Below are 27,490 nucleotides of genomic sequence, written 5' to 3'. Positions count from 1 at the left end.
GCCTCTTGTTAATTTGCAATGCAGAATTAAGCTTCTTGTGAAAAACGCATAGATTGTACCTTCATGAAAAATATGCAGATTGTCTGAGAATGGTAGGCAACTCCATTCCTATAAGGACAGTGTGTGCAGGCATTTTCTCCAGTCAAGCACTATTGAAGTTGATTAGTTAAATCAGTTAAGCCTGCCTGTTGCCATCCTCTGAAAGGCGTATTAGAAAGTGATCTAGGGTTGCCTTAGCCTGATGTCCTGAACTGTTCCAAAGACTAATATTTATTCATTGTATAATAATGGCACTACCTTTAATGTAAATTGTGTTAATGGCATGTTTTAAAATATGTGAGCTCATTTTAAACCTAATTAAATTCTTTTAGATAAAGTTTTGTTCATTCTGTTCACCTGATAGCTGTTTAAATTTGCATTCAGGAAAATAGGGTCTCTTGTAACAGCATAGTGATGTACCTGAAAATCGTCTGTTACTTCTATTGCATATCAATGCAGTATTCTCATTAGTCAGAGTTGATCTAACAAAAATGCTCGTTCCCCAATGTAACTGACACTCAAGACACTTTAACCCAAACATTATCCTAAAATGTGCATCTTGATTTCACAGGTGGCTAAGTGGAGAGTGGCTCATAAAACACCTGTAAACCATGTGTTTGATACTATTCCACTCCAGTCATTTTTTTTAACCTTTATTTAACTAGGCAAGTCAGTAAAGAACAAATTCTTATTTTCAATGACGGCCTAGGAACAGTGGGTTAACTGCCTGTTCAGTGGCAGAACGACAGCTCAGGGATTTGAACTTGCAACCTTTCGGCTGCTAGACCAACGCTCTAACCACTAGGCTACCCTGCCGCCCCATTACCACGAGCCTGTTCTCCTTAATTAAAAGTGCCACCAACCTCATGTGCTCGATTCTCATAACCCAAGCTTTTTGAAAATGACCATACGTGTAGTGACAGTGCAGCTGAAATTATTTAGCAAATTCAAATAGTTTTAATTTCAATGTTACAGTAAAAAAAAATCATCATTACTCATCCTTTTCACACCTCAGTTTCATAAAATAATTCCAAGAGATAGCAAAAAGCACACCCTCCATAATGTTGGTCAGACAGAGAGAAATTAGTAAAACAATTGCATTGTTCTTCTGATCATTAGTATGATATTTCCATGCCATACTGCAGCCATTCATTCAGTGCTTTTGTGGGCCCCACTCACTACACTATCTCTGGCAGGCACATGACTGTGTGCAGCATGGAGGAGCTTCCAGTACCTTTATGCGGGCCCTGTCACTTTCAGCTAACCAGTCCGCTTTAAGAATCCCTTGCGGCCCTCAGAGGGGCAGAGTTCAGAGGGTTATACATCATCTGTGTTCCAAATGGCACCATATCCCCTGTATAGTGCACTATATAGGAAATAGGGTGCCATTCGGGATGCAAAACTTTCCCTCTCCCACCCCAGAGAGGGACTGTCTTTGGAGCTTGTATCCTGTGCTGGTCCACTAGTGATGATGTCACTAGCTTCCAGCAAGCCCTAGCTCCGCTCTGGGACTGGGCAGTAGTGAGATGTCGAAGGCGTTGAAAGAACTTACGCAGCACGGCCCGGAGTTCTGGGATCAGGTCAAACTGCATGATCTCACAGAGGAGTGGGTAGTATCTGGATGCATGGGCCTTGAACTGAATAATAGAGGGATAAAGGGACGGGATCCAATTAGTTCATTCTCCACAGACATGTGAAGGGAAAATTACAACTAAGTCTCGGTCTCAATTCATCCTTGCATCCCATCTCCACCTTCTCAAACGTATTGGAGGAGAAAGTCCAAGCTCTCTCCCCTTGGACTTTCTTCCCCAATGCAATTTGAGAACGAGGCGAGGAAAGATGAATTGAGAACTCTACTTTGTGATCGACTCAACCTGTCATTGCTGATCTTCACCACCTTGGTGAGGAAGAGATTGGTCCAGGCTTCCCGGTGGCTCTCTGATGTCAGCGTGAGGAAGTAGCCCAGGGCCTCACTATACCCACTGCAATAAGCAGAGAGACATTACAGAAGAGTGTGGCGCTTATTTCCAGACCCCGACCAGCAGAATATTAGTCTGGTGGAACCCAGCCTGATCTCAGTGTAACTCACTTTAGCGAATGAAATGTGAGCGCAGCAGTCAATCTGATTGACCAGGCAAGCAAAACACAGGTTCTTGCCTCCGTCTGTACTACCGGTAACCACTCCTGTCCACAATGATGGACTAAATGGTGCTGAACAGGATGCGTTTTACTGTTTTAACACAAGTCAATAGCACAATGTCCTCTAGCTAAGTTCTTACTTGAGCAGTCGCCTCTGCACCTGTTCCCAGGCTGCCTTGCGGCTGTCATCTGTGTACATGCGGAACAGGATGAGGAGGCCACAGGCCAGACTTAGTCTCCTGCTTCAACAGGTTTGGTTTGGACTTCCCCTTGAAACCTGAGTAACACACACACATGCTGTGAGACAGCTGCTGTTGTATGTTAGTTCGTCAGTAAGCCATTCAAATGTCACTGTTTACTAATTCCACAACATCAGACATAAGACAAGAATTCCATGTAGAATCCCATATAGAATAGTAATTTATAGTATCTCTGTCATAAGAGGTCATGATTATAGCTTGCGACGGTAGGTAGCCTAGCGGTTAAGTGTGTTGGAAGTGAAAAATCTGTCGATGTGCCCTTGAGCAAGGCACTTAAACCTACATTGCTCCTGTAAGTCGCTCTGGATAAGAGAGCTGCTAAATGACAAATGAAATGGGATGATCAGTTGAAGGTATAGGGGGTTCTTAGTCACCCACCTGCCTTCCACAGGACAGTCCTCTGCTCGTTGTTGGAGTTGAAGGCCTTGGCGAAGCGGTGGGACTCTAGCAGACAGTCCAGCAGTTTGAAGAGCTGATCTGAGGTCAGATAGCGGTACATTCCCTTGTCCTGGGCCTTCAACAAGACGTCTGCATCTACTGGGTCTCTCTGTGGAGGTTGACAACACCACAATGCTCAGTGATAACCAAATGTTAGTCAGACATCCTGATTGTTTTATTTATTTTACCCTTATTTTATCAGGCAAGTTAACTGAGAACACATTCTCATTTACAGCAACGACCCGGGGAATAGTTACAGGGAAGAGGAGGGTGGGGGGATGAATGAGCCAATTGTAAGCTGGGGATGATTAGGTGGCCATGATGGTATTAGGGCCAGATTGGGAATTTAGCCAGGGCACCAGGGTTAACACCCCTACTCTTACGATAAGTGCCATTGGATCTTTAGTGACCAGAGAGTCAGGACACCCGTTTAACGTCCCATCCGAAAGACGGCACCCTATACAGGTCAATGTCCCCAATCACTACCCTGGGGCATTGGGATATTTACTTATTTTAGACCAGAGGAAAGAGTATCTCCTACTGGCCCTCCAACACCACTTCCAGCAGCATCTGGTCTCCCATCCAGGGACCGACCAGGACCAAGGATTCACAACTTTTTTTGTCGTTGTTTGTAATAAGATTGACAGCCCATCGCCAAATATGATTTATCATAAGATACATTTTGCCCTTACTGTTGTTCTTTTCAGTTATTGAAACTGTGTGAATTGAGTACAAACTCCATGGTTACCTGTGCAGCAGCCAGGTTCTCTGCATCCTCCTTCCTGCTGCTGGCGGGGTAGAAGACCACATTGTCTATGGTCTGGATCAGCTCCAGCTGCACCAGAGTTATACTTAAACTACATCTTTAATAAGCTTTGCAGTAGCATTTGACTTTCAACAATTCACTATCTATAATGAACCATTGAGAGTGACTACAGAAAAATACAATGGTCTTTTATAGCCAAGATACACCCCTCTCAACTTACATGACGAACCACAGATCTTAGGAACTCTTCACAAAGGGACTTTTACTTGAGAAAGGAGTATCCCTTAGCCAGATAGCATTTGCTATAAATTATCGCTCAGTTTGGTCTCTAAAACGAGGTTCTAATCTCGTTCCTGGTACTTCATAGTACAAAAATTATACCTCATCCAAGGCATAACTCAATTGTCAACTCTAGATACTCCCATCTCAAGTAAACTCCCTCTTGACCCCACTCCTGGACAAGCTCACTGAGGGGAGTGAGCCTCTAGGTCATACACTATCCCAGGATAAGTGTAAGATCAGAGAGGACATATAATGTTTCCAGACACTGCCATACACCTCCCCCCAATGGGAAAATGTGGAAGTGACTGGCACACAGACATTTTGGAGACAAGTAATTGGTTCCCCATTAATCACGCCATCCCTTCACATGGTTTAAGAATATGTAAAGACACATTCACATATGAAGACAATGTTCCATTCTGTTCTCTTCCCTTTCTGATATTCTGCATAGCACCAGGGACATGTGAAAGACAAGCCTGACCTCTCCCCTCTCTGGGCCCCAAGTGACTGAGCCCCAGCTGAGGGAATAGTGAAACTGCCAACACTATAGTCCAAAAGGATACATTCTAATGACAAGTATCTCACATAAGCATATTATGCAAATAAAACATCTTAATTATCTATGTTACCCAACTAATTCTGATTCATCCGACACAATGGCCAGGGTCACCATTGTCCAGCGCCCCTGGAGCAATTGGGGTTAAGTGCCTTGCTCAAGAGTACAGCAACAGAATAAAAATGTTTCACCTTTTCGGCTCCAGGAATCAAACCAGCAACCTTTCGGTTACTGTCCCAACGCTCTAACTGAGGCTACTTGCCACCCCTACACATCATTGGATAAAAATGTACAGTTAGGATAAAATGTAACTGATACCGACCTATTGCGTTGCCATCCAGTCTGGTAGACCCAGTAAATATCCTGAAAAAACATAAAAATATGACATTTTCTCCATCTGTAAAAGTGAGCGTTTTTATGGTCTTATGGGGAGAGGAGGCATTATACAGGATAAAGGTTTATTGCGTAATAAAACTGGAGAGGGGAAACAACATATTGAATAAATTCCACTCTATCAGCCTACCTGTCAAGAGCAACGACGACACTCTGGGAGCTTGTCTCTCCAATGGACTCCTGAATACTGGCTATCTGTTTACGGTCCACATTACCTCCAACTGCAAGACAAACAACGTGTAATGAGAAAAAGCTGATGGTTCACGTTTCAAGCAAACCCCTTAGTCAAACAATGACACATAACACTACATTATATGTTAAGAAAATATCAAACAATTAACCATGATATGACATTATCACTAAGATAAACACTGACATACACGTACAGCAAAACTAGCCATTGTGACAGTAGCCTAAAAGGTATCTAATCCAACAGCCTGGGTGCATCCCAAAATAGCCCCCAAGTATTCCCAATATTGACCAAAGCTCTATGGGGTTAGGGTGGAATAGGGAAAAGTGTGCCATTTGGAAAGTAGACTATTAATGAAAAGGAGAGAGGACTCACCCAGTCCCATGTACTCTGAGCTGTCTGAGGCCTGCTCTCTCAGGCTGGCCAGGAGGCCCCCTTTGGCCGGGACCGTCCTGAGATGTAACGGGCCTACACCCCCGTCCCGATCAGCTGGGCCAGCTCCAACTGACCGATACACTTCAAGATCTGTGGAGAACAGAGAACAGAGGAGAACCTTTCAGATGGGATTTTAATGGAGGGTTACTATACTAATCATCCTTTATTTAGTTATTGAGTCAAGTTCTCTTTTACGATCCTGGTTGGTAAAAACAATGTACAGGGAGCAACGCCGACCTAAGTCATTGAGGATATTCTCTTCTATAATAACTTCCTGGTTGGTCCGAAATATTGAAACACGGTGACTGTACTATGTAAGACGATAATATGGAAGAGATTCTAACCTCATGCCAGGAGTTGCCCAGGTAGTTTCCGTCAGTGTGGGCGACAGTGATGAGGGTCTTGATGGTGTCGATGTTCTTCTGCTTCATCTCAGAGATACCACAGCTGGCTGTGAGCAGGGTGAACCGCGCCAGGGCCTGGACGTACGCATCACGCTCCAGTTGGATGGTGAAGATGCAGGCTATCCTGACGGCACAGCGGATCCCCTCCAGACACAGAGAGGCTACCTCAGTGTCACCACAGTCCTGAAGACCCACGCTGAACGCTGCTAAGAACAGGGTCTATGCCAACTGGGGAAAACCTTGAACATAGGTCTGACGTGGTCTAGGCGGGTTACCTTGAACATAGGTCTGACGTGGTCTCGGCGGGTTACCTTGAACATAGGTCTGACGTGGTCTCGGCGGGTTACCTTGAACATAGGTCTGACGTGGTCTCGGCGGGTTACCTTGAACATAGGTCTGACGTGGTCTCGGCGGGTTACCTTGAACATAGGTCTGACGTGGTCTAGGCGGGATACCTTGAACATAGGTCTGACGTGGTCTAGGCGGGATACCTTGAACATAGGTCTGACGTGGTCTAGGCGGGTTACCTTGAACATGGATCTGACGTGGTCTAGGCGGGTTACCTTGAACATGGGTCTGACGTGGTCTCGGCGGGTTACCTTGAACATGGGTCTGACGTGGTCTAGGCGGGATACCTTGAACATAGGTCTGACGTGGTCTCGGCGGGTTACCTTGAACATAGGTCTGACGTGGTCTCGGCGGGTTACCTTGAACATAGGTCTGACGTGGTCTCGGCGGGTTACCTTGAACATAGGTCTGACGTGGTCTCGGCGGGTTACCTTGAACATAGGTCTGACGTGGTCTCGGCGGGTTACCTTGAACATAGGTCTGACGTGGTCTCGGCGGGTTACCTTGATCATAGGTCTGACGTGGTCTCGGCGGGTTACCTTGAACATAGGTCTGACGTGGTCTAGGCGGGTTACCTTGAACATAGGTCTGACGTGGTCTAGGCGGGATACCTTGAACATAGGTCTGACGTGGTCTAGGCGGGTTACCTTGAACATGGATCTGACGTGGTCTAGGCGGGTTACCTTGAACATGGGTCTGACGTGGTCTCGGCGGGTTACCTTGAACATGGGTCTGACGTGGTCTAGGCGGGATACCTTGAACATAGGTCTGACGTGGTCTCGGCGGGTTACCTTGAACATGGGTCTGACGTGGTCTAGGCGGGTTACCTTGAACATGGGTCTGACGTGGTCTAGGCGGGTTACCTTGAACATAGGTCTGACGTGGTTTAGGCGCGTGGCGCTGGTGAAGGGAGCCTGGACGTGGCTGACTGCCTCCATCAGGGCCTTGGCTGTCTTACGATCTGCTCCATCTCTACGGGGGAGGGCTCGAAACAGACAGACACTCAGTGAGCATGCTCTCACACGCAAACACACACCCACTGTACACAGTGTCAACACCTAACCACACAAGACAATAATGTTGATGCCATCACTGTGCCTCTGAGGACAGACTAGCTTTGAGTCCATGTAATATGCTTGTTTCCTTCTTGACCCTTGTCATTTTGTCCACCAGCAACAGAAAAGAGACTTGCATTGTTTGCTGGATTTGTGGGTGATTTTCTTTGCGTCGTTCATGGCTATTTTCTTCCTGCGATTTCGTTGTAAATGCCTGACAGGTACTCCTCAGGGAAATCTTTGCTGTCGTTGATTCCTCGATTCATCTTGATGTATTGCTCTTTCGTCATTTTATTCTTCACCTGGAAGAGGGGGGGAAAGTCAAACTAATGTTTAGGTCACAGAAAAAAGCCGTGTCTGAGTGACTTACTTGTGGACTGTGAAGGTCTGTTGTCAACATAATGATTGAATAAGCCAGGACGTATCTGCACTGGTGAACTCAGTTTGCCTGAAGGATTAGAGAAACAAGTCCAATGTCATAACATCTACTGTGCAATAACATAACTACCAACATCATCCATTAACCCACACCATCTGGTCTGTCTAGTGAGATGCCAGAGAGACACTCACCCTTGGTTACATTCTAAATATCTGGCCACAAATTTCTCCATTAGTCGATCGATCTCCTGGGCCTCTCCGGGCAGACGGAAGCCCTCCAGGAACAGACGCAGAGCCGAGACAAAGTCCTTGCCTTGGAAATCCATCTGGTCAACGTAGGCGTACATCCCCTCTTTATTAATGAACTCCCCCACCTGAGTCTGGAAAGCAAAGTCCATACAGAGGAACTGCAACATGCACATAAACAATGAAAATATAGTGTACACTGTATATTCAATATATTTGTGGACAAGAAAAAGTGAGAACAACAAAAGTTTGACATTTAACAAAATGAAAAAATATCTCAGATTAAGACAGGTCTTTTAGGGGCAGTTTCCCCAGACATATTGAGCTTGATGTTTTGTCCAGGATGTGGCTTCATACGTGTCTGGTAAGCTGCCCCCTGAAGGCTAACAGGCAGTGAATCCCATTGTATGTTATGTAGTTCCAGCGGGTCCTGACAGAATCTAGCCTCTCCTCCTGATGCAGAAACTGAGCTAGGTCCTCCAGCGTGGTACCCAGCATGCCTTGCTCCTGTAGATACTGGATGCCCCTCTTTGGCTTCTTGTTGAACCTGCACAGGAAGAGAGAGCGGGGGAAATGTCACATCTGTATGACACAGGCACATTTGAGAGCACAAATTCTGCTCGGTCACTTTTCACCGACTGAGCAGAATGACTGATCTACAAATCCTAATGATTAGTTATTTAGGATGCAAGTGAAAGCTGTTCTGACATTACTTCCAGTCTCCCACACACTTACAAGTGAATGCCTTGCTTGATGATCTCCTTCTGCCACTTGAGGACCTCGATGGCTCTGCGTTGTCCGTTCCTGACATGAGGGTGCTGTAGGAGCCGATGCCCGAGGAGGCATTGGAGTCCAGGGAGTTGAGTGGTTGATACACTCTGGGGGCTTGGTGCTCTCACTGGGCTCCTGCTCCGCGGGCTTCTCCTGACCTACAGAGGTGAGGGTGACACGTAGGGACATCCCATAATGTCAAGAATTCCCTTCCCTTTATAAAACCCCGTCAGAGGTCTCAGGGCCTCACTACGAGGTCTGCTGCTGAACACCACTAGTGCGCACTTCAGGTTGGCAAACACAGGGCCACACAACAAACTGAAGAGTCGCTACTTGACTATCAGTTTTGCTAAAACTGACATTCAAGATCAACCTCAGTCTCTAACTAACTGGAACCATGAGTCTATGAATAGATTTGATGCTTTACCTGCTCTTTCTTGGAACAACAAAGACAGAGAGCAAAGCAGATCCAGATCAGCAATGGAACATGTCGTGATAAACACAAATATAATTGAGTCTGAGCTGCAGAGAGATGTCAGATGTGTAGTTAAGAGATATGGGTGGAAGCAGGGCCGTCGCGTCTCAGTGGGTTTGTGGGTCATTAAGAAGCCCCTAGGCTACTGCAGTAGTTATGAATGAGCATGACTTGGTCTCAGAGGAAACACATTATTTATTCAACAGTAGGTAGTATTGTAGGTAAGTGGTATCTTACCTAGACTGGTCTGAGAGTTGGGGTTCACAGACTGATCATTGCTCCACTCCACCATCCACTTGAGGATAGACACTAGACACCCCAGACCCCTTTTCCTCAAGCTCAGCTCCTACAACAAATAAACACATTTAAAATGGTCACACAACAGGAAAGGAGATGTATGGAAGGTGAGTGTCCATTGGAAGCATCTTTTACCTGAGCAGGTGTGGTGCCAAGCTCATGCCCCACTCTGCCCTGTGCCATCTTAGACAGGTAATTGACCAGCCTCTCAAATATATTAGCAGCGTTCAGGTCACAGTCGTAGCTGACATAGATATCTTGAAGTGGGAGAGGAGGGTGAGGAAGATGGAGAGCGAGAAGACCTCGGGGACTGAGGAGGCGCTGTTCTTAGACAGCGCCACACACAGGTACTGCTTGATGGCGTCGACATCTCGTTGGTCTTGAAGACGGGCCCAGCGTTCTGCAGGATAGACAGCAGCAGCTGGATGGACAGCACCTTGGAGCGCAGCTCGTGAGATTGACAGAGACAACGTTTCCTTGACGCATCCCAAATGCCTTATTATGCATTTTAATACTCATCACGAGCATATGTGACATCTTTACAATGTCATAAAATCCTCTTCTAATGATCTGGACTAATAGACAGTTGACAATGTTATGCATAGACATCCCATACTATACGCCTTAGACATAATAAAGCCTCAAAACAAGTTACAATATGTACCCACGCCCTTTAAGGGCTACCAAGAGATTCAATCACAGTCAACTCCTATGGCCATAGCCTACCGGTCTATTCATACAGTGATTCATAGTGACAGGGTATCAAGGAGAGTTTACTTAGGATCAGAGGGTCCATCAGACAGAGGCTTCATGGAGAGTTTGCAGAGGGAGCGAAACACTAAGAAGGCATCCTTCTGGAGGATATGGGAGAACTTAGCAACAGGGGAGGAACCACTCGTAACTCCAGATTCCTAGAAAAGGAAATGCACAGATGCCTCTGATATTAAACACACAAAATCATGTTCATATACACAAAATGTACATTAGTACGCCAAATCAGATGCCACTCTAATACTTGGATTTATCAACTAATCTGTTAATACTCCATAGACAGTATTTGAATCCCAAATGGCACCCTATTCCCTATTTAGTGCACTACTTTTGACCAGGGCCATAGGTAGTGCACTATATAGGGAATAGGGTGCTATTTGGGAAGCTATCAATGGCATTCTATGTAGGGGAGCAGTGTGGGTGGGCACCTGAGTGTCGTTGGAGGAGACAGAGAGCCTGTCGTCCGCCAGTGAGGGAGTGAAGGCAGTATATATGGGCGTGCCAGGGATACCGTCGGCATGGACGTTCTCTGTGTCGCTGCCCAGCTCGTCCTCCTCCTCCCCCACCACCGGGACTGGCACATCGTCTACACACTCTGTAGCGCTGCACACACTCTCCCTGCATTCTACACACACACGCAGGCATGCGGGAACACACACACAGGGACATCCGCAAAAGAGCTAAAGATTGTCTCAGAAAACAACAGTGGGGCTAAAAATGAATTAGAACGTAAGAATTTATATTTCTTCCTAGCGCAACAAGAACAACTTTCAAGGCACTACAGTGAGTCCAATGTTCTACAGACAAGACAGGACATACTATATTGGAGTATAAAATAAACTAATGTGTTACCGACAACAACTTTATTGACAACTTCCTGCAGCATGGTCTGGACCACCTCTTGAGCTTGCTCCTCATAGTTGACTGGTTCTTCCTCTACAAGCCCTTCAGCATCTTGCTGGAACAAACCTAGAGAGATTTAAATGCACTTTACCATGCTTTCCTATGGTGACTTTGAAGTCAAATTGACACAGACGGAGTTGCTATGTAATAAACCATTGCACAAAACTCCTTTGTGAGATCTTCCATTTAATGTATCCCTCCACTATGAGTACAAAACATATTCAACGGCAGAGGTTTTCATTTTCATTTCATTATGAATCCCAATAAAGGACCTCTGCCTTGTAGAGTTTAACTGCCTCTGGTCAGGCCAAGAAGTCTAGAATGGATGCCACATTCAGACATTAGTAGTATCCTTGGCTTGTCTCCTGTTTCTGTAGCGTGAGGAGGCTTGATGTACAAGTACATCAACGGACAGAACGCTCGTCTACCGCACGGCCTTACCCCCCAATCCATCTCCTTAATGCCGAGTGCCAAGCAGACACACAACGGGGTCCCATTTGTTACAGTCTTTGTTATGACTCAGCCGGAGATCAAACTCCCAACCCTGTAATCTCAGGGTGGACACTAATCACAAGGCCACTGAGTTGGTCTCTCTCTCTCTCTCTCTCTCTCACACACACACACACACTCACTCACTCACTCACTCACTCACTCACTCACTCACTCACTCACTCACTCACTCACTCACTCACTCACTCACTCACTCACTCACTCACTCACTCACTCACTCACTCACTCACTCACTCACTCACTCACTCACTCACTCTCACACACACACACACACACACACACACACACACACACACACACACACACACACACACACACACACACACACACACACAAAATATACTTTGATTTGTTTAACAATTTTTTGTTACTACATGATTCCATGTGTTACTTCATAGTTTTGATGTCTTCACTATTATTCTACAATGTAGAAAATGGTAAAAAATAAAGAAAAACCCTTGAATGAGTTGGTGTGTCCAAACTTTTGACTGGTACTGTATATAATAAAACACCTTCCTAATATCGTGTTGCACCCCCGCCCTCAGAAGAGCAATTTGTCGGGTCATGGACTATACAAGGTGTCAAAGGCGTTCCACAGGGAAGCTAGCCCATGTTGACTCCAATGCTTCCCACAGTTGTGTCAAGTTGGCTGGATGTCCTTTGGGTGGTGGACCATTCTTGATACACATGAGAAACTGTTGAGCGTGAAAAACCCAGTAGCTTTGCAGTTCTTACCACAAACCGTGGTGCCTGGCACCTACTACCATACCCCGTTCAAAGGCACTTAGATCTTTATTCTTGCCCATTCACCCTCTAAATGGCACACAAACACAATCCATGTCTCAGTCCTTCTTTAACCGGTCTGCTCCCCTTCATCTACACTGATTGAAGTGGATTTAACAAGTGACATCAATAAGGGATCATAGCTTTCACATGGATTCACCTGGTCAGTCTTTGTCATGGAAAGAGCAGGTGTTAATATTTTGTAGACTCAGTGTATATTTATACATTGCCTATTCTTAATTAAGTGCACTACTTCTGACTAGGGCCCATTTGGCTCTGTTCAAAAGTAGTGCATTATCAAGGGAATAGGGTGCCATTTGGGACTCAGCCCTTGACTTCGGCTGGACGTTTTATTACCTCCTTCCATCCATTTAAGAGCTCTATTAACATGGCAGACCTCTCTCTCAGCAGAGAATAGGAATACTGATTCACACACATGGATTTTACAGACAGTGATATGTATGAAGCTTGCTTAATCAAATGCAATGACTCAGTGAAATATGCAACAATGACTTCCAGAGAGACATACAGAAAAGGACTTATTCTCACTTTGAGTGAGAGTGAGTGACAAAAAGAGAGAGATACTTACCCTGTGCAGCAGCTGCAGTAGCCAGGTCTGCCTCAGTCAGCTCGTTTTCAGCACTGCAGAACACAGAGACATTTTCTGGCTCCGGGTCATCTTGGGCATTTTGATCAGGCACCCGGGAGGTCACCACCTGAGGTGTGGGTGAGGAGGTATGCTGCTCCTGTTTAGGGGAGGCAGAGGGCTGAGGTGAGGCTGTGTGGGGCTCCTGGTTCTGTTGGGGGGAGGCATGAGGTTCCTGTCTCAGACGCTCCTTCTCGATCTGTCTGGCCTCCTGGAACTGTACGCAGAGACAAGGACACAGACGGAAACACACACAGACACAGACATCATCGTAATGCCTACTTGAAAATCCTAGCCCTAGATTGTACGAAACATAACCATAGGCCAAACAATTTTGGACCATGCACTGTCAAGCCAAGCACAAAAACAATCTACAGCACTGGCATCATTAGAATTTTGTCATGGTATCAGGTATTTTGTCTTCGGCATACAGGTCAATATAAGGAAACCAACACCATGTTGGTAGCAAAGATTTAGTATGGTAACATGCACACAATAATGTGATTATTGTGGATAGTCAGATTAACATAATAATTTAATTATTACATTTACACATCTGAAATCAGGCTGCTGATGGCACTCTGTTAAATGCAGAAAATTCCCAATCAAACTAAACGTTCTACCACAGCGATCATGTTATTTTTGGGATGCATACTTGATTCGGGGGTTCGGACATATTATTTTGTACATGCAAACTACTTTTAAGACGTATCCATTCAGATGTTCCGAACTCACTTCACTCACGTTAAAGAGAGAGGAAATAGAATTACCAGAATGGGGGGGAAAAGGCCCTCAGACTACTGACATTTTACTGGAACAATAATGGATACAGTTAACATGGCCACCAGTCCACCCATCATGGCAAATTGACTTGAATGGGGATTCTTGTTCTAGCAATTTTTTTGTGACACATAGAGTCAGAGGGGGGGGGGGGGGGGTAGAAACAGAGAGAGAGAGAGAGAGAGAGAGAGAGAGAGAGCGCTTACTGCTTGGTTCTCCATGCGAGCAAAGATAACAATTAGCATCTGTGTAAGCATGGCCTTGGCCGTGGTCTGGTTGATGAGGTTCTTGCTGGCCAGGTAGATGTTGAAGCAGGTCCTGACTGCCTGCAGCACCGTTCCCTCGTGGATCTCGATGTGCTGAGAAGTCACCACTGTCAGCAGAGCCTGCAGAGGGACAGCATCCACAGAACTAGAATGCTTTACTCCTATGGGTACACTTAAAATGGCTGCCAGCAGACCCATTCTGGCATCATTGACTTGAATGGAGACACCCATTCAACTTATTATATTTATATGGCACCAAACTAACAGTCACTACTACTCACAGAAAACAAGATACTGTAGGTTTTGTGACTGAACCCAAAGCATTGTAAAATCATGAGATTGTCATTATTAAAATAAAACCCTTTGTACAATTTCATCTCATTTTAAATAATGGATATCATTAACAAAATCAATTATGGGTGCCTCCTGTCCCTGAAAATGCCTCCTGTCCCTGATTTTGATGCCATTGCTTAGTGGGAAGTAATATTGAACACTCAAACACAACAACAGAGGACTATATCCACTATGTATGTGCCAGCTGTTAGATCTACTAGTTTGGCACAACCCTGAGAGAATGGGCCGGGGATGGTCTGTCTGTCACACAGACAGGAGGAGAGGAGAGGCAGGCTGGGGCTGGTCTGTCTGTCACACAGACAGGAGGAGAGGAGAGGCAGGCTGGGGATGGTCTGTCTGTCACACAGACAGGAGGAGAGGAGAGGCAGGCTGTGGATGGTCTGTCTGTCACACAGACAGGAGGAGAGGAGAGGCAGGCTGGGGCTGGTCTGTCTGTCACACAGACAGGAGGAGAGGAGAGGCAGGCTGGGGATGGTCTGTCTGTCACACAGACAGGAGGAGAGGAGAGGCAGGCTGGGGATGGTCTGTCTGTCACACAGACAGGAGGAGAGGAGAGGCAGGCTGGGGATGGTCTGTCTGTCACACAGACAGGAGGAGAGGAGAGGCAGGCTGGGGATGGTCTGTCTGTCACACAGACAGGAGGAGAGGAGAGGCAGGCTGGGGATGGTCTGTCTGTCACACAGACAGGAGGAGAGGAGAGGCAGGCTGGGGATGGTCTGTCTGTCACACAGACAGGAGGAGAGGAGAGGCAGGCTGGGGATGGTCTGTCTGTCACACAGACAGGAGGAGAGGAGAGGCAGGCTGGGGATGGTCTGTCTGTCACACAGACAGGAGGAGAGGAGAGGCAGGCTGGGGATGGTCTGTCTGTCACACAGACAGGAGGAGAGGAGAGGCAGGCTGGGGATGGTCTGTCTGTCACACAGACAGGAGGAGAGGAGAGGCAGGCTGGGGATGGTCTGTCTGTCACACAGACAGGAGGAGAGGAGAGGCAGGCTGGGGATGGTCTGTCTGTCACACAGACAGGAGGAGAGGAGAGGCAGGCTGGGGATGGTCTGTCTGTCACACAGACAGGAGGAGAGGAGAGGCAGGCTGGGGATGGTCTGTCTGTCACACAGACAGGAGGAGAGGAGAGGCAGGCTGGGGATGGTCTGTCTGTCACACAGACAGGAGGAGAGGAGAGGCAGGCTGTGGATGGTCTGTCTGTCACACAGACAGGAGGAGAGGAGAGGCAGGCTGGGGATGGTCTGTCTGTCACACAGACAGGAGGAGAGGAGAGGCAGGCTGTGGATGGTCTGTCTGTCACACAGACAGGAGGAGAGGAGAGGCAGGCTGGGGATGGTCTGTCTGTCACACAGACAGGAGGAGAGGAGAGGCAGGCTGGGGATGGTCTGTCTGTCACACAGACAGGAGGAGAGGAGAGGCAGGCTGTGGATGGTCTGTCTGTCACACAGACAGGAGGAGAGGAGAGGCAGGCTGGGGATGGTCTGTCTGTCACACAGACAGGAGGAGAGGAGAGGCAGGCTGTGGATGGTCTGTCTGTCACACAGACAGGAGGAGAGCTCATAGACCACACACCTTTATAATCTGCAGCTGAACACCTTCGTCTGTCTGAGGCCCTTGAAAGCAGCCACATATGGTCTCGATGATTCTATCGATTAACCTCTTTCCAGGTGTAGTGTTGTCTGGAGCGTTTCCAGTGAGGTGGCCATAAGCAATGAGTTTCTGGAGAAACAAAAATGAGGATAAACCTTACCTTAACTGAGTATGATACAATAATCCAGAAAAACACTGTAGAACTTTAATAACTGCCATTTGCCAAGATTAGACATACAGTTGAAGTGTGAAGTTTACATATACTTAGGTTGGAGTCATTAAAACTTGTTATTTCCACCACTCCACAAATGTCTTGTTAACAAACTATAGTTTTGGCAAGTTGGTTAGGACATCTATTTTGTCCATGACTCAAGGAATTTGTCCAAAAAGTGTTTACAGACAGTTTATTTCACTGTATCACAATTCCAGTGGGTCAGAAGTTTACAAACACTAAGTTGACTGTGCCTTTAAACAACTTGGAAAATTCCAGAAAAGGATGTCATGGCTTTAGAAGCTTCTGATAGGCTAATTGACATCATTTGAGTCAATTGGAGGTGTACCTGTGGATGTATTTCAAGGCCTGCCTTCAAACTGTGCCTCTTTGCTTGACATCATGGGATAATCAAATGGAATCAGCCACGGCCTCAGAAAAAAATTGTACACCTCCACAAGTCTGGTTCATCCTTGGGAGTAATTTTAAAACACCTGAAGGTACCACGTTCATCTGTACAAACAATAGTATGCAAGTATAAACACCATAAACATAAAGATCGTACTTTTTGGAGAAATGTCCTCTGGTCTGATGAAACAAAAATATAACTGTTTGGTCATAATGACCATCGTTATGTTTGGAGGAAAAGGGTGAGGCTTGCAAGCCGAAGAACACCATCCCAACCGTGAAGCATGGGGGTGTTAGCATCATGTTGTGGGGGTGCTTTGCTGCAGGAGGGACTGGTGCACTTCACAAAATAGATGGCATCATGAGGCAGGAAAATTATGTGGATATATTGAAGCAACATCTCAAGACATCAGTCAGGAAGTTAAAGCTTGGTCACAAATGTCTCTTCCAAATGGGCAAGGACCCCAAGCATACTTCCGAAGTAGTGGCAAAATGGACAACAAAGTAAAGGTATTGGAGTGGCCTTCACAAAGCCTTGACCTCAATCCTATAGAAAATTTGACGGCAGAACTGAAAAAGTGTGTGCGAGCAAGGAGGCCTAGTAACCTGATTCAGTTACACCAGTTCTGTCAGGAGGAATGGGCCAAAATTCACCCAACTTATTGTGGGAAGCTTGTGGAAGTGTTCCCGAAACGTTTGACCCAAGTTAAAAAATGTAAAGGCAATGCTACCAAATACTAATTGAGTGTATATAAACTTCTGACCCACTGGGAATGTGATGAAAGAAGTAAAAGCTGAAATAAATCACTCTCTCTCCTATTATTCTGACTTTTCATATTCTTAAAATAAAGTGGTGATCCTAACTGACCTAAGACAGGGGATTTTTAAATGTCAGGAATTGTGAAAAACTGAGTTTAAATGTGTTTGGCTAAGGTGTATGTAAACTTCTGACTTCAACTGTATGTTTACTGAACTTGTGTGTGTGTGTGTGTGTAGTGTTACCTGCTACTGACCTGTAAACAATCTAGAGATGTGATGACGATGCGAGGACATTTGGACTGGCAGGCTAACTCAAATGGCAGGAAGTACTTGTCTGCTTCTATGACGGTATCCTTGGACTTGACTGGTGGTAGAGCACTGGAATCAGCATTGTTGTCTCCAGGAGGGGGACTGAGGGGGAATACAGAGTGACAGCTAAATGGTTAAAACATTAGGCTAAACAAACGTGTCTGAGCAATTCAACCATCTCATATGAAACGTTTGTGGCTTGGCAATGGCCAACTGCCCCCAATAGTCCTCAATGCAGCAGTCATATTGATGCTCCTGAGGTCCTCTGTAAACATCAGCATTGCTGTGGTTCATTCAGGTAGGCAGCTGGACGTGGAGTTGCGTGCAGTCTGCAGAGAAGGTTAGAGAGGTCGGGAGGAGGTCAGGAGAGGAGTACCAGTGTCGGCATTGTGGACACTGTCACAAACACACTTGGTGCATTCCGATTCTCTACACTTCTCCCGAAGTGTGCACTTGAACACTGCCTCCAATGGAAAAATGGTGGAAACTCCCAACAGCCAAAGCTTACAGCAACCCAATGCTTTCAAATCCATGAGGGGGAGTGAACAAGTGCACCCCTCGGGAGAACGGTAGAGAATCAGGATGTAGCCATTGTCAGTTAGCTGGGGGATACTGACCATCAATACTGAGTTACTCTTCTTTATCCCACTTCTCGTCTCAGCTCCTTCCTCCCTCTCATTTCCTCAAACTTTAATAAGGCCAGCTATGAAGCAGATAAGCCTAGTCTTTTTTTTAATAAACTTTATTTGCATCTTATCTCAAACTCGAGAGGTGTTAATTTCCCCAATGCACATTTGACAGAAAAAAAAGAAAGAGTTTTGTTTTTAACATTGAGTGAGGAGTGACTAAAGCTTAATAGACTGCTGTGCTATAGTGTGTGTGTCTTAAATGGCACCCTTTTCCCTATATAGTGCACATAAGGGACAAAATGCAATTTTGAATCACTTGGGAGTGTGCCTGGTCAGTGTTTCAGCCTGGGGTCTGGGGTGGTGACTAGGACCTGTGAGAGCTCAGGTGTGAAAGAAATGAAACCTCCAGACAGAAGGCAGTGGGAGATGTGTAGGTCACTCAGTTCACTGGCCCATCTGTCTATTAACCAATCACAACCAAGGGATTGGAGGAGAAGACAATAACAAGAAAACAAGACACATCAAAACAAACCTTGACAATATTGACTAGAGATTACATTTCACACACACACTATATCTCAAAATAAACCTACCTCAGTTTCTCTGTTTCTTCTTTAATTTCCTCTGAAAACAGAAAGAGAGAAACAATGAACTAAAGAGCCATGTTATTGGCCCCTCATGACCGGTATGATGCTGCTCTTGCCACATGAGTAATAATCAAGGTCAATACATCAACAGCCAATGTAATACCCCAGCAGTAGAGAGCTTCATTACATGAAGGCATGAGCACTTTGTCAAATTAGCCCATGTCCTCCACGACTATAAATTCCTGCCCTTGACCTTCATAGAAGATCCTGCCGAACTGAACACTCCATGCAGATAATGAAGTCGCCTGGTAATCAGGGTTTTGTCTGCATAGAGAAGTATTGGGTGGGTCGCCTAAGTGTTTTTCCAAACAGTAGAAAAGGGAGAGAAAAAAACGGTGGTTTTAAAAATAATTTTCAAGATGGTAAAATGTTTTCAGTGTAAACTAGGATGACTAAAACCAGATATAAAGTATATAGAAAAGATCAGAGACCTTGTTTTTTTGTTTTTTTAAAAATAAGATCTTGGGGAAATTACAATCACCAAAATAAAAACTAGACAGTCAGGGAGAATCTAAAATTCAGGAGTATTTTTTCATGGCATGGGACTACCTACTGATTTTGTTATAATGTTTGAGTCATTCAGATGGCATAAGAAAAAGGCATAAGCCGTGACAAAATGAAAAAAACGTGTAGAATATTAAAATTGTAAAATGTTCCCTCCGCCCCATGAAAAAAAAAGTATAATTGCAGGAAACTAGCGATAAAATAGCTACAAAAAAAATATCCAATACTGTAATATAATATCACATATCTCTTCATAGGAGTTACTGTCCATTTCATGAGTACTTCATGAGTAGGATGTCATGTCAGTGACATCTTCAGTCCTGGCCTCCACCAACCAGTCAATCTATAACCACAAACCAACTGCCTACATAGTTCAATACTTTGGAGCATGGCAGATAGAGATAACCTCCACTCCTCCATCATTTTCATGGCATAGTAAAGGCACCGACAGCTCAAAAGTGTACCAGACTCAATCAATACAGAATGAAAATGAACTAAATAACTTGGCTAGTGTAGAGTGGAATGCAGAAGATACAAATGCACCACATGACTTGTCAACCCCAAAAGGCAATCAGTAAACAATCGGAGAAAAAGTCCATGCGTTTTGTTACCACCAACATCTGCACCATATTTTACCCCCAAAACCAAGTAGAGAGGCAGCAGGTCATCCAGGTGTTTAACGCAGATAATGAAACATCTAGTATCTGTCTGCGACTCCACGGTCGAGCATCCCATCTACAGCCAGTGAAGGTGAGGTTGGGGTCATGGTCAGCATCATCTACTAGGTTTCATATTGGATGGCAGTCATGTTGTAATGTTATTATCAGGATCTGACACTGTAGATGCTGGGGGTTATCGGTGCTCATATGGAGGGTGGTGGTGTACAGAGACCCTCTGTTTTAGTTCAATAAACCACTTCTCAAATCGGTTGGAAAAGACTTAACTGCATCCCAAATGGCACTCTATTCCCTATATAGTGACCTCCTTTTGACGAGAACCCTACGGGGTGCTATTTGGGATGCATACTAAAACTTAAGAGTGAACTGTTTAAAATATCACTATGGACCACACATTCTCCTTGACCATCTACCTAAATGTTCACTTGAATCTACAGGCTGATCTCAACAAAGCTAAGGTCAAATATATTTCATTATAACATAGACACAGTGCTCCCTTATGATTTAGTCTCTGCCTGCCAACTAGGAAAGAGAGAGACAGTTCAAACGCTAATAAGCTGACTGCATCCACTCTCAGTTCATCAATGTTGTGTCAGCATGCTTTAGATGTCTAGAGATGAGATGACAGCCTTACTGAAAACAAAGCTCATCATAGCTCTGCCGTTTGTACTATATCACCTGGAGAGGAACAGACTTCAGTGTGCTGCGAAAAGCAGTATAGCTTCCTCCACTGTCCCCGTACCAGGCTCGAACCAGTGAGAACACAATCCAGACTGCGTCCCAAATGGCACCTTATTCCATAGTGCACTACTTTTGACCAGAGCCCTATGGGCCCTAGTCAAAACTAGTTCCCAACATAGGAAATTGGGTGCCATAGGGAATAGGGTACAAACAAAGAACAGATCAGACGTGTTACCCCTCTCATTAACACTGCAGGTGAACAGTAATTCATTCATCAGTGGTACAACAGCAAATAATACATTATTATAGTCAAGTCTTGAGAAGGAAATAAAAATGTGATACATTTTCTTTTTTTTTTAATCAAGACTGTGCTTTGTATGTCTGGCCTTCAGCAGGGCAAAGATTAATATTTCACTTTTGAACTACAGTATACTTAGGAGGGTATAAGCAATGCATGATAGGCTGTATGTAAGTCTATGCGTGTCATACAGGTCATTCAATATCATTTCAGCAAGCCACCATCTCAGCTTGTTCTAAAATGTTTTCTGCAGTTAGAAACATACAGTTGAAGTCAGAAGTTTACATACACCTTAGCCAAATTAAACTCAGTTTTTCACCATTCCTGACATTTAATCCTCCTAAAAATTCAGTTAAGATCACCACTTTATTTTAAGAATGTGAAAAGTCAGAAAAATAGTAGAGAATTATTTATTTCAGCTTTTATTTCTTTCATCACATTCCCAGTGGGTCAGAAGTTTACATACTCTCAATTACTATTTGGTAGCATTGCCTTTAAATTGTTTAACTTGGGTCAAACATTTCGGGTAGCCTTCCACAAGCTTCCCACAATAAGTTGGGTGAATTTTGGTCCATTCCCCCTGACAGACCTGGTGTAACTGAGGCAGGTTTGTAGGCCTCCTTGCTCGCACACGCTTTTTCAGTTCTGCCCACAAATTTTCTATAGGATTGAGGTTAGGATGGTGTTCTTCGGCTTGCAAGTCTCACCCTTTTCCTCCAAACATGACGATGGTCATTATGGCCAAACAGTTGTATTTTTGTTTCATCAGACACATTTCTCGAAAAAGTACAATCTTTGTCCCCATGTGCAGTTGCAAACCGTAGTCTGGCTTTTTTAATGGCGGTTTTGGAGCAGTGGCTTCTTCCTTGCTGAGCGGCCTTTCAGGTTATGTCAATATAGGACTCGTTTTACTCTGGATATAGATACTTTTTGTACCCGTTTCCTCCAGCATCTTCACAAGGTCATTTGCTGTTGTTCTGGGATTGATTTGCACTTTTCACACCAAAGTAGGTTAATCTCTAGGAGACAGAACGCGTCTCCTTCCTGAGCGGTATGAAAGCTGCGTGGTCCCATGGTGTTTATACTTGTGTACTATTGTTTGTACAGATTAATGTGGTACCTTCAGGCATTTGGAAATTGCTCCCAAGGATGAACCAGACTTGTGGAGGTCCACAATTTTATTTCTGAGGTCGTCACTGATTTCTTTTAATTATCCCATGATGTCAAGCAAAGAGGCAGTGAGTTTGAAGGTAGGCCTTGAAATACATCCACAGATACACCTCCAATTGACTCAAATGATGTCAATTAGCCCATCAGAAGCTTCTAAAGCCATGACATAATTTTATGGAATTTCCCAAGCTGTTTAAAGGCACAGTCAACTTAGTGTACAGTCATGGCCAAAAGTTTTGAGAATGACACAAATATTAATTTTCACAAAGTTTGCTGCTTCAGTGTCTTTAGATATTTTTGTCAGATGTTACTATGGAATACTGAAGTATAATTACAAGCATTTCATAAGTGTCAAAGGCTTTTATGGACAATTACATGAAGTTGATGCAAAGAGTCAATTTTTCAAGACTTTTGCAATCCGCCCTGGCATGCTGTCAATTAACTTCTGGGCCACATCCTGACTGATGGCAGCCCATTCTTGCATGAATCAATGCTTGGAGTTTGTCAGAATAGGTGGGGTTTTGTTTGTCCAACCACCTCTTGAGGATTGACCACAGGTTCTCAATGGGATTAAGGTCTGGGGAGTTTCCTGGCCATGGACCCAAAATATCGATGTTTTGTTCCCCGAGCCACTTAGTTATCACTTTTGCCTTATAGCAAGGTGCTCCATCATTGCTGGAAAAGGCATTGTTCGTCACCAAACTGTTCCGTGATGGTTGGGAGAAGTTGCTCTCGGAGGATGTGTTGGTACCATTCTTTATTCATGGCTGTGTTCTTAGGCAAAATTGTGAGTGAGCCCACTCCCTTGGCTGAGAAGCAACCCCACACATGAATGGTCTCAGGACGCTTTACTGTTGGCAGGACACAGGACTGATGGTAGCGCTCACCTTGTCTTCTCCGGACAAGCTTTTTTCTGGATGCCCCAAACAATCGGAAAGGGAATTCATCAGAGAAAATGACTTTACCCCAGTCCTCAGCAGTCCAATCCCTGTACCTACCTTACGCAGAATATCAGTCTGATGTTTTTCCTGGAGAGAAGTGACTTCTTTGCTGCCCTTCTTGACACCAGGCCATCCTCCAAAAGTCTTCGCCTCACTGTGCGTGCAGATGCACTCACACCTGCCTGCTGCCATACCTGAGCAAGCTCGGTACTGGTGGTGCCCCGATCCCACAGCTGAATCAACTTTAGGAGACGGTCCTGGTGCTTGCTGGACTTTCTTGGGAGCCCTGAAGCCTTCTTCACAACAATTGAACCACTCTCCTTGAAGTTCTTGATGATCTGATAAATAGTTGATTTAGGTGCAATCTTACTGGCAGCAATATCCTTGCCTGTGAAACACTTTTGTGCAAAGCAATGATGATGGCACGTGTTTATGTGCAGGTAACCGTGGCTGACAGAGGAAGAACAATGCTTCCAAGCACCACCCTCCTTTTGAAGCTTCCAGTCTGTTATTCGAACTCAATCAGCATGACAGAGTGATCTCCTTGTCCACGTCAACACTCACACCTGTGTTAACGAGAGAATCACTGACATGATTGTGGCAGGGCTGAAATGCAGTGGAAATGTTTTTGGGGGATTCAGTTAATTTGCATGGCAAAGAGGGACTTTGCAATTCATTGCAATTCATCTGATCACTCTTCATAACATTCTGGAGTATATGCAAATTGCCATCATACAAACTGAGGCAGCAAACTTTGTCAAAATTCATATTTGTGTCATTCTCAAAACTTTTGGCCACGACTGTATGTAAACTTCTGACCCACTGGAATTGTGATACAGTGAATAATAACTGAAATAATCTGTCTGTAAACAATTGTTGAAAAAATTACTTGTGTCATGCACAAAGTAGATTTTCTAACCGACTTAAACTATAGTTTTGGCAACAAGAAATTTGTGGAGTGGTTGAAAAATACGTTTTAATGACTCCAACCTAAGTGTATGTAAACTTCCGACTTCAACTTGAAGTATTCCGGCTGCAAAAATATATATATAATTGGATCTCTGGATAATTAACTAATTGATTGCACACAAATTGGCCATTTTAATTTATATTATATTAATTAAAATAGTACTCAACATTTGGTTTGTCGAAAGCCACCCATTAGCTTTTTCCCCCTGTTCAGAGAAAGGAGTCATTGTTGTTGTTTGGTTTATGTGCCATAAAACATCCTTATATATTACCAGGTCTCACCACTAGACGGTGCTGTTGCTGCTATTAAGTGAAAAACAATTGACAGTGTTAAAGGGATAGTTCACCGAAATTATATATTGGTTTCCATACCCTGTAAGCAGTCTATGGACAATGGATGTCAAGGTTTTGTTTTCGCTTTGCGCACACACTTGTCTGTGGTTCACACCTGTCTGTTAGCTGTGCTGCCCCAGACAGGATGAAAAGGAAGCGTGCACAAGGAAAGCTAGAACAAAACATTGTCATAATGAAATAATTCATGAGAGGTCTAATATTGGGCTACCAAACACCCTTCCATTATGTCAGTAACTTATGGTTACGTCCCAAATGGCATCCATTTCCTTTATAGTGCACTATTTTTGACCAGGGCTGTGACGACTGTGGAATTTTGACTAACGATTAATCCACGAATAGTCCAAATTATTTTTGCAGCAAAATGTTTTGAGCTCATAATGTATCACAATGCATCTTTGAAAATGATATATGACACGCCTAATGAACACAATACAGCTTGCGGTGACACCCCTGTCTCAAATTGGAAATACAGTGCATTCGAAAAGTAATCAGACCCCTTGACTTTTTCCACATTTTACTTTACAGCCTTATTCTAAAATTGATTAAATCTTTTTTTCCGCCTCAATCTACACACAATACCACATATCGACAAAGCAACATTTAAAAAAAAAATTTCAAATGTATTACAAACAAAAAACATAAACATTGACATAAGTATTCAGACCCTTTACTTAGTACTTTGTTAAAGCACCTTTGGCTTTTTAGGTTGTATGGGGAGCATTGCTGCACAGCTATTTCAGTTCTCTCCAGAGATGTTCGATCGGGTTCAAGTCTGGGCTCTGGCTGGGAAACTCAAGGACATTCAGAGACATGTCCCGAAGCCACTCCTACGTTGTCTTAGTTGTGTGTTTAGGGTCGTTGTCCTGTTGGAAGGTGAACCTTCGCCCCACTGTGAGGCCCTGAGCATTCTGGAGCAGGTTTTCATCAAGGATCTCACTGTACTTTGCTCCGTTTATCTTTCCCTCAATCCTGACTAGTCTCCCATTCCCTGCTGCAAAACAACAACAAAAAATTCACACAGCGTGATGTTGCCACCACGCTTCACCGTAGGGATGGTGCCAGGTTTCCTCCAGATGTAACGCTTAGCATTCAGGCCAAATAGTTCAATCCTGGTTTCATCAGACCAGAGAATCTTGTTTCTCATGGTCTGGGATTCATTTAAACGGGCTGCCATGTGCCTTTTACTGAGGAGTAGCTTCCGTCTGGCTGCAGATATAGCTGTCCTTCTGGAAGGTTCTCGCATCTGGAGCTCTGTCAGTGACCATCGGGTTCTTGGTCACCTCCCTGAACAAGGCCCTACTTCCCTGATTGCTCAGTTTGGCCAGGCGGCCAGCTCTAGGAAGAGTCTTGGGAATTCTAAACTTCTTCCATTTAAGAATGATGGAGGCCACTATATTATTGGGGACCTTCAATGCTGCAGACATTTTTTAGTACCCTTCCCTAGATCTATGACTCAACACAATCCTGTCTCAGCGCTCTGCAGACAATTCCTTTGACCTCTTGGCTTGGTTTTTGCTTTACCGTGCAACTGTGGGACCTTATATAGCCAGGTGTGTGCCTTTCCAAATCATGTCCAATCAATTTAATTTACCACAGGTGGACTCCAATCAAGATGTAGAAACATCTCAAGGATTATCAATGGAAACAGGATGCACCTGAGCTCAATTTCGAGTCTCACAGCAATGCGTCTGAATACTTATGTTAATAAGGTATTTCTGTTTTTCATGAAATGTACATATATTTCTTAAAAAACAGTTTTCACTTTGTCATTATGGGGTATTGTGTGTAGATTGATGAGGGGAAAAAATATATTTTTTATCAATTTTAGAATAAGGCTGTAACATAACAAAATGTGGAAAAAGGGAAGGGGTCTGAATACACTGTAAAGCTTATCCTCCTGACCATGCTGTTCTGCTCCTAAAATGATGACTAACTTTACCCTATTCATGTAAAAATGTAAAACTGCTATTTGGTAAATGACTGTTTCTCAACTTGAAAATAAAGTTGAATTCACCTTCCCTCCTAAAATGAATGTGATAAGAGGATTATTTTCCTTAGTTCACGGTACCAGGGCCCATAGGTTACAAGTTGTGTATTTTATAAGAAATAGGGTGCCATTTCCTATACATCCCCTGTTTAGTTTCGATCAGCAAACTATTGTCCCATTGCCACTGAGCAGTCCAGCTCACATTACCCACTGCAATGTTGAATAATTGCAAATGGTAATCCTGAACAGGCTATATTTTTTGTAGTACCATGTTTCCTCTCCTTAGACAATTCAATCAATACCATATATGCATTTGTGTGATCTGCCCATGTAAACAATGAATTTGCCAATGTAAACACTGACAACATTATTAACCCCGGCTTTGGAAGGCACAGGACAATCACGGGATACGGTTGCGGTCACAATGTGGTATGAGAGCACCACCCCTCTCACACCTGCACTACTAGGCTATAACGCAGATGACAACAAGCACAAACATCATAAGAAACTACATATCTGGTAGTGACCAAGCTTGATTTCTGTTAAACTAGTTTTCGGCCCAGAATTTGAATCCAATCTCGATTCTGCAGCGAAGCAATGCTTGTTTAGAGCGCAGTCCATATTGATGCTACAATGTATGCAAGCACTTCATGTATCGAACCGGGGAGTTGGTGGCATGCACGAGAAGATGTGGGTGACAAATGATGACAACCCAAACTAACACATTGTTGTCACACTTAAACTCACCTAGGGACACTTCACAGGCTTTGCGCAACTGGGAATGGTGAGCTTTTCTCACCTCCTTATCGGCTAAAATCTTCTCCAGTGCTCGGGTTAAAAACATGTTTTTCGTTTTACTGTCATACAT

At 44.4% G+C, this 27,490-nt stretch overlaps 1 pseudogene; it reads right to left on the bottom strand.

Annotated features, from left to right (window-relative positions):
• Nucleotides 1-1,471: 1,471 nt before the first annotated feature.
• LOC139386720 (brefeldin A-inhibited guanine nucleotide-exchange protein 1-like) lies at nucleotides 1,472-27,490 on the bottom strand (annotated as a pseudogene).

The sequence above is a fragment of the Oncorhynchus clarkii genome, chromosome 28 (assembly GCF_045791955.1).
Source record: "Oncorhynchus clarkii lewisi isolate Uvic-CL-2024 chromosome 28, UVic_Ocla_1.0, whole genome shotgun sequence".
Taxonomy (NCBI): Eukaryota; Metazoa; Chordata; class Actinopteri; order Salmoniformes; family Salmonidae; genus Oncorhynchus; species Oncorhynchus clarkii.
This window is presented reverse-complemented; position numbering and strand designations above follow the sequence as displayed.